Below are 6,376 nucleotides of genomic sequence, written 5' to 3' on the forward strand. Positions count from 1 at the left end.
AACAGAGAGGCAGGTACAAGAAGTACTTTCACACAGGAGTGCTGTGAAAAGGGCTGCTCTTCTAAAGAAAGACCAGTCTGATGGCCAGTGCTGAGAAGTGAGAAAATGGGACAGGAGAGCTGGTCTGACAGTGTAGGCGCAGGGCGGGGGGTGGGGGGAAGCCAGAGTGGGCTCAGCTCCCCCTCAGACACAAAAGGCAACTGAACAGCTCTCTGATGCCACTTGGAAAGTCCCAAAAGGAGCCAAATAACCAGAAGCAACAACAACCCAGCGTTCTGCCCCCAGCAAGCTGGTCTCCTGCCAGAGTGTGGAAGTGATGGGAACCCAGAGAAAAAAGCAAACTTGAAAGAGCTCAAGGTGGCTGCCCAGCTCAGATCGGGCTCAGATGGAAGACAAATGAATACCTTGTGGGTCAGGGCACGCATGCCTGGTCCCTGGCTGCTCAGACACCAGCTCTCATGAGCTCAGTTCCGCTCCACACCCATCCATCCATGCCTTCCAGGTACTGGGCCCTGTACCAGGTGTCGGGAGCAAGACAGAGTCCTTAGCCTCAAGGAGCTTGTGCTCTGGGGGCTCTGGGGGGGGCTCTACCCCCCAAAAGGGGCTGGCGCTGTACATAATGGGTGCCTCTTCAGAGGAGGTCTTTGGGGGAAGGTTTCTTACAAATTGTTTTTCTGTCTTGCCCAAAGACTGTCAGTCTTCAGCAGTGCCAGGCACAGAACAAACTCTTGACTCATGTTCCAGGGATGGATGCACAGGAGCTGAAGCTGTGGAAGGACCCAGGGCCGGGACGGCGCCCCCCCCACACACACTCTCAGTGACACACAACCCACCGTCTCTTCATCGGTTATGTTTTCTCACTCCGGGTCTCTAAAAGACCCTCCAAAGGCAGGAGCATAGAGCTTCATCTCACACCGGGCTTCTCTCCCGGCTGCCCTAAATTTTAATTAGTCATAATCATTATAAACATGTTTATAGCACTTTAGCATTTACAAACCACTCTGCACACATTATCTCCCTGGGATCTCACACAACTCCGTAAGAAGGGACAGATGATCGACTTCACCGAGGGTGTTCACGATTTTCCCTGTTACAGGAGGGAGGGGGCACTGGGCTATTACACGTGCCCGCATGTTCTGGTTGTCTTACACATGCTGTTATTTTGTTCATTTTTACATGCAAGTTATTAAATTATCTCAGATAATTACATTATCTTCCAGGTAATTATTACCATTCCTGTCTTACATGACAAATTGATATTCAGAGAGGTCAAGCATCTTGCCCAAGGATACACAGCTAGTGAAGTGGGATTCAAACCCTGATCTGTCTCATTCCCAAAGCCAGCGATGATGGTGGTGGTGGTGGTGGTGGTAGGCACTTGTTGAGTGCTAACTCTGGGCCAAGCACTGAGCCTGGCCCTCTACAAGTTTCGTTAATTCAATACTCATTTAATATTAACCTAGTAAATGCAAGTTGGTGCAGCCACTCTGGAAAACAGTATGGAGTTTCCTCAAAAAGTTAAAAATAGAGCTACCCTATTATCCAGCAAATACACTGCTAGGTTTTTACCAAAGGATATAAACGTTGTGATCCGAAGGGGCACCTGCACCTCAATGTTTATAGCAGCAATGTCCACAATAGCCAAACTATGGAAAGAGCCCATATATCCATCAACAGATGAATGGATAAAGAAGATGAGCCATATATATACAATGGAATACTACTCAGCCATCAAAAAATGAAATCTTGCCATTTGCAATGATGTGGATGGAACTAGAGGGTATTATGCTGAGCGAAATAAGTCAATCAGAGAAAGACAATTAACATATGATCTCACTCATATGCGGAATTTAAGAAACAAAACAGAGGATCATAGGGGAAGGGAGGGGAAAAATAAAACAAAATATAATCAGAGAGGGAGACAAACCATAAGAGACTCTTAATCATAGGAAACAAATTGAGGGTTGCTGGGGGGATGGGGTAACCGGGTGATGAGTATTAAGGAGAGCATGTGATGTAATGAGTACTAGGTGTTATATACAACAGATGAATCACGGAACTCTACCTCTGAAACTAATAATATACTATATGTTAATTAATTGAATTTAAATAAAATAAAAAAATAATATTAACCTAGTACTCAGCTAATACTAATTTAATACTGCTGGCAATCCCATACTACTGGTACCCACCATGATGGGCCACATGCAGTCAGGGGCTGGTACTCGATGCTTCCCAAGCATTAGGTAGCTCTAGGTTGACTACTCTGCATGACCAGTGTAGGGCTCAGCCCTCAGCATTGTGGCCATATTGGAAAGTGGAAATGAACCAGACATAGGAAGACATCCTCCCAAGAGGCATAAATGAACTGTATCTCCAGACCTGATACTATCTGAGTTTTGTTTTCATTATGCTTGTTCTCAGACCCTGAGAAGGGTGACTTCAGCTCTGAAGAACAAAGGTTTTTCTAAGAATTCAAGGTCTTTGGAAGTGGGCTGTGCCACCTGGGACAATAGTGAGCTCCCTGTCCCCAGATGTGCAGATTAAAGGGACAAAACGCTGAGCACCCAGGAAGTAGCAGTTCTGTGCGTGTGGGTGGGTCTCTCCACAGGAAAAAAAGGCCACTGAAGCAAGAAAGTCAGGTAGGTAAGTCCTTATGGGGTAGCAGGGAGGAGAAGAGCCGCTCTGAGAACCAGAGCCAGCCTGGGGGGGTTTAAGGGGCTGGGTTAGCAGCTAGCCGCAGGCACTCATAGCCAAGGGGTTCTCCTGTAAACACAAATGATTTTCCAGAACACCGATATCAGACTAGCCTCCTCTGAGCCAGGGATGAAGCGAGACCAAAAGCAAGCCCATTTCATCATCTTCACGGGCTAAGACAAGGTCACAGTGCAAACCGCAGAGCTGGCCAACACCCCACCCCGGCTGCATCCATTCCCTTTAGCCGCTGCTCCAACACACGACCACACACACAGCGCTCGATCGAGCCTTCCCTCCTGTGAGGTCAGATGGACTGAGATGCCCCCCTCCAGAGAGCATCCAAGCCGGAGCAAAGCCCATCTTCCCTGATACCTCCCCAGATGAGCTCGAGCTTCATGAGCCTAAGTCCTACAGTCAGGCCTTTCTAGAAACTGCAGTGCAGGGTGGGGGTGGGGGGCTGTGCATGTTTGGGAGGTGCCAGCAAGGGGGGAAGGGCAGATGCCAGGCTCAGGCAAACCCGGGGAAAAGACACTAAGGAGAAGGAAGGGAAAAAAGAGGGGGGGGGCGGAACTGGAGGGAGAGATGAACCATGAGAGACTGTGGACTCTGAGAAACAAACAGGGTTTTAGAGGGGAGGGGGAGGGGGGATGAGTTAGCCGGGTGATGGGTGTTAAGGAGGGCACGTACTGCACGGAGCACTGGGTGTTGTACGAAAACAATGGATCGTGGATCACTGCATCAAAAACTAATGATGTATTGTGTGGTGACTAACATAACATAATAAAATTAAAAAAAAAAAAAGAGCACAGAGGAGGCAAGAAGAGCCGACGGGGAAGAGGCTAGCAGGTCCCACAGGCAGGAAGGAGAGGGGACAGGGTGGCGTAGGGGTGCAGGGGAGGGGCGGCTGAGCAATGGCTCACTAACAAGTACGGAAAGAGACCCAGCACATAAGGACCTAGAAGTGGGCTTGGGATGTGAGCCCGAATGGAGGCTCAGGAGGGAGCAGGGTGTGAGGAGTAGGGCTGTGGGGAGAGGCCAGAGAGAGTGAGTGCAAGAGCCCAGCAGGCCCGGGAGGGGAGCACCGGACTGAGGGGAGGACGGACGGAAAAGTGGGGACTTGGCTGGAGCAGGAGAACCAGAGGCTTGGGAATGCTTGTGTGCTTGCTGGTAGAGGGGATTCTAAGAGGACGCGGGGCCGGGGGGCGCGACAGACAAGGAGAGTCCCCTCCCCCCATCCTCCGTGACTGTAAGAAGATGAGGTAAACTGGGGACGGGGTGTTGCTGGCCGTCCAAGACCCAGAGTCCCCATTCTCTTTGTGAAGACCTCTCCAGACAGAGGGTGCACAGGGCACGCAGGGGCCTGTGTGTGGGAGTGGGTGGCCATTCCTTCCATGGCCCGAGATCTAGAACACCCTTGACCCAAGGCCCCGGGACCGGGCAGGCCAATGGCCGCCCCGCGGGGAAGGCTGCACCCCGGAGCTTGTGGCCTGCACGAGGCCACAGGCAGCCAATCTCTTACGGGAGATGTTGAGAGACGGGGGGCTGCCACACACAGACGGGTCCCAGTCTTAGACATCCAAAAACTGAGTTTCTATGGCAACTGCCTCTGACCCGCATACCCCACAGATGTTCAGCTTCAGCAAAGCACTTTCTGAGCACCCAGCCCCGCATGGTCCTGGCCCTGGGAAGCCCATGGTCTCGTAGGGGAGACTGAAGGGGGACACATTCACACCAGGGTTTGGGGTGAGGGTGAGCCTAGGATGCTCGGATGCATCTGCGGGAAGCAGGGAGGACTTCCGGGCCGGCAGCACCTCTGCTGGGAGCTGCCCAGGGGGCTGGGAAGAGCTGCAGCCTCAGGGATGTTGTGAGTAGCGGGGAGCAAAAGCCCAGGGCGGATGGGAAGACCACAGAGCAGAGCCGCTCCCAGGTCCCTGGCGGTGACCGCTGAGAGGTGGGGCTCCAGGGACTCTTCCCTTCGCCCGCATCATGTGTATTTCTGTAAGGTCTGAATATTCATCACAGACGCTATTCATCATTTGGTAACTGAAATTCTCACAATAGCCAAATAATGGAAATGACCCAAATGTCCACCAGTTGATGGATGGGTAAACAAAAGGTGGCCCATCCATACAAAGGACAATTATGTGACCATAAAAGGGATGAACTACGGCCACGTGCCTCAAGGCAGCCGACCCTTGAAACCTCACACTAAGTGCTTCTTGAAGCCAGACACAAAAGGCCAGGTGCTGTATGATCCCATTTGTATGAAATGTCCGGAGGCAAATCCATAGAGACAGAAAGAGGATTCGTGGCTTCCAGGAGCTGGGGGAGGAGGGAATGGGCCTCCAATGTTTCATGGGAAGGAGGGTTTCTTTTTAGGATGATGAAAATGTTCTGAAACTAGCTAGCGGTGATGCAAGTAATAAGAGCCACGGAACTGCAAACTTGAAAATGGGTAGAAGGGTGAATTTTATGGTATGTGAATTTGACCTCAATTTTTTGCAAAAATGGATGAGCCAGCAGAGCACCTGTGCCCTCTGACCTGTAGACCACATTTCTGAGCCGGAGGAAGAGCTAAATAAACTGACTGAAATAAACTCGTTTATAAGTAGAAAAGACACCCCCTCCCCACACCCTGCCTATTCTTCTAGCACAAGGGACACCTGCTCTCTGGCCTTAGGGAGAACCATAGTGTCCCCATAGCCCATTTGTATCATATCATTCATTCGTTCATCCAATAAATATTTTAAGGGTGCTATGAAATGCATGAAGGTCCTGCTTTCTCGGATCTCCACTCTGAAAGGGGAAGGCAGACAAGGAGCAGACGCACACTTGCCAGATGGCCATGGGTGCTATAAAAAAACCACAAAGTAGGATGAGGGGAAGGTAGGGGAGGCTTGGTGGCACAGTCTCCCTCAGAAGCCAGCTGGGCCTCGGAGCCAAAGGACTGGTCATCCAGAGGTGACTCAGTCATAGGGGCTCAGGATCGGATGTCATGGCTGCAGGTGTGAGGTCCGCATGTGTGTAGGGCCACCATTGAGACCCCCACACCTTGAGAGCAGGAGTCCTCCAGACCCTGCCCCTTCTCCAGCCCGCCACTGACCACTGGCCACTTCCCCTTCAACCACATGCAATCCTGTTCCAGTCTTTCTAGCCTCCAGCCCTTGTCCCATTGTGTCCCCTCTGCCTGGAACTTTCTCACTCTCTACCCCTGCCTGCTGCCTGATAACTCCTACCCAATCTCCAGGTTTTAGCTTAGATGTGGTTTCTAGAAACCTTTCCTCAACTACACTGTGGATCCCTGCCCGGGGCCATCTGCCTCTTCTGGGCATCCCAGCACTGACCACACAACGTCGCCAATGTGTGAGTCAGGTAAGCATCCCCGGTGGACCCTGAGCCATCAGGACAGGAGACTGCCTCGGTCACCTCGGAGTCCCAGTTATAGGTCGCTGGAGGGATCTGAAACGAGGAGCTGAAATTAACACATGGAACTTGCAATATTAAGGAACATAAAGTTTATAGTCTTCTATAAATGTTAAACGTTCATAATACACCTGATAATTTAATTGAGGTAGAACTCATTAAGTCAAAAATAGAAATAAAAGTCTTTTACAAAACTCTCCTGAATAACATGTTTTAGCTCATTTTATATTCAGGGAGTGTCTATCATACGCAGGGT

This window comes from Eumetopias jubatus, unplaced genomic scaffold (genome assembly GCF_037043125.1).
Source record: "Eumetopias jubatus isolate StellerSeaLion01/CBP00866 unplaced genomic scaffold, mEumJub1_p1.0 scaffold_2, whole genome shotgun sequence".
Taxonomy (NCBI): domain Eukaryota; kingdom Metazoa; phylum Chordata; class Mammalia; order Carnivora; family Otariidae; genus Eumetopias; species Eumetopias jubatus.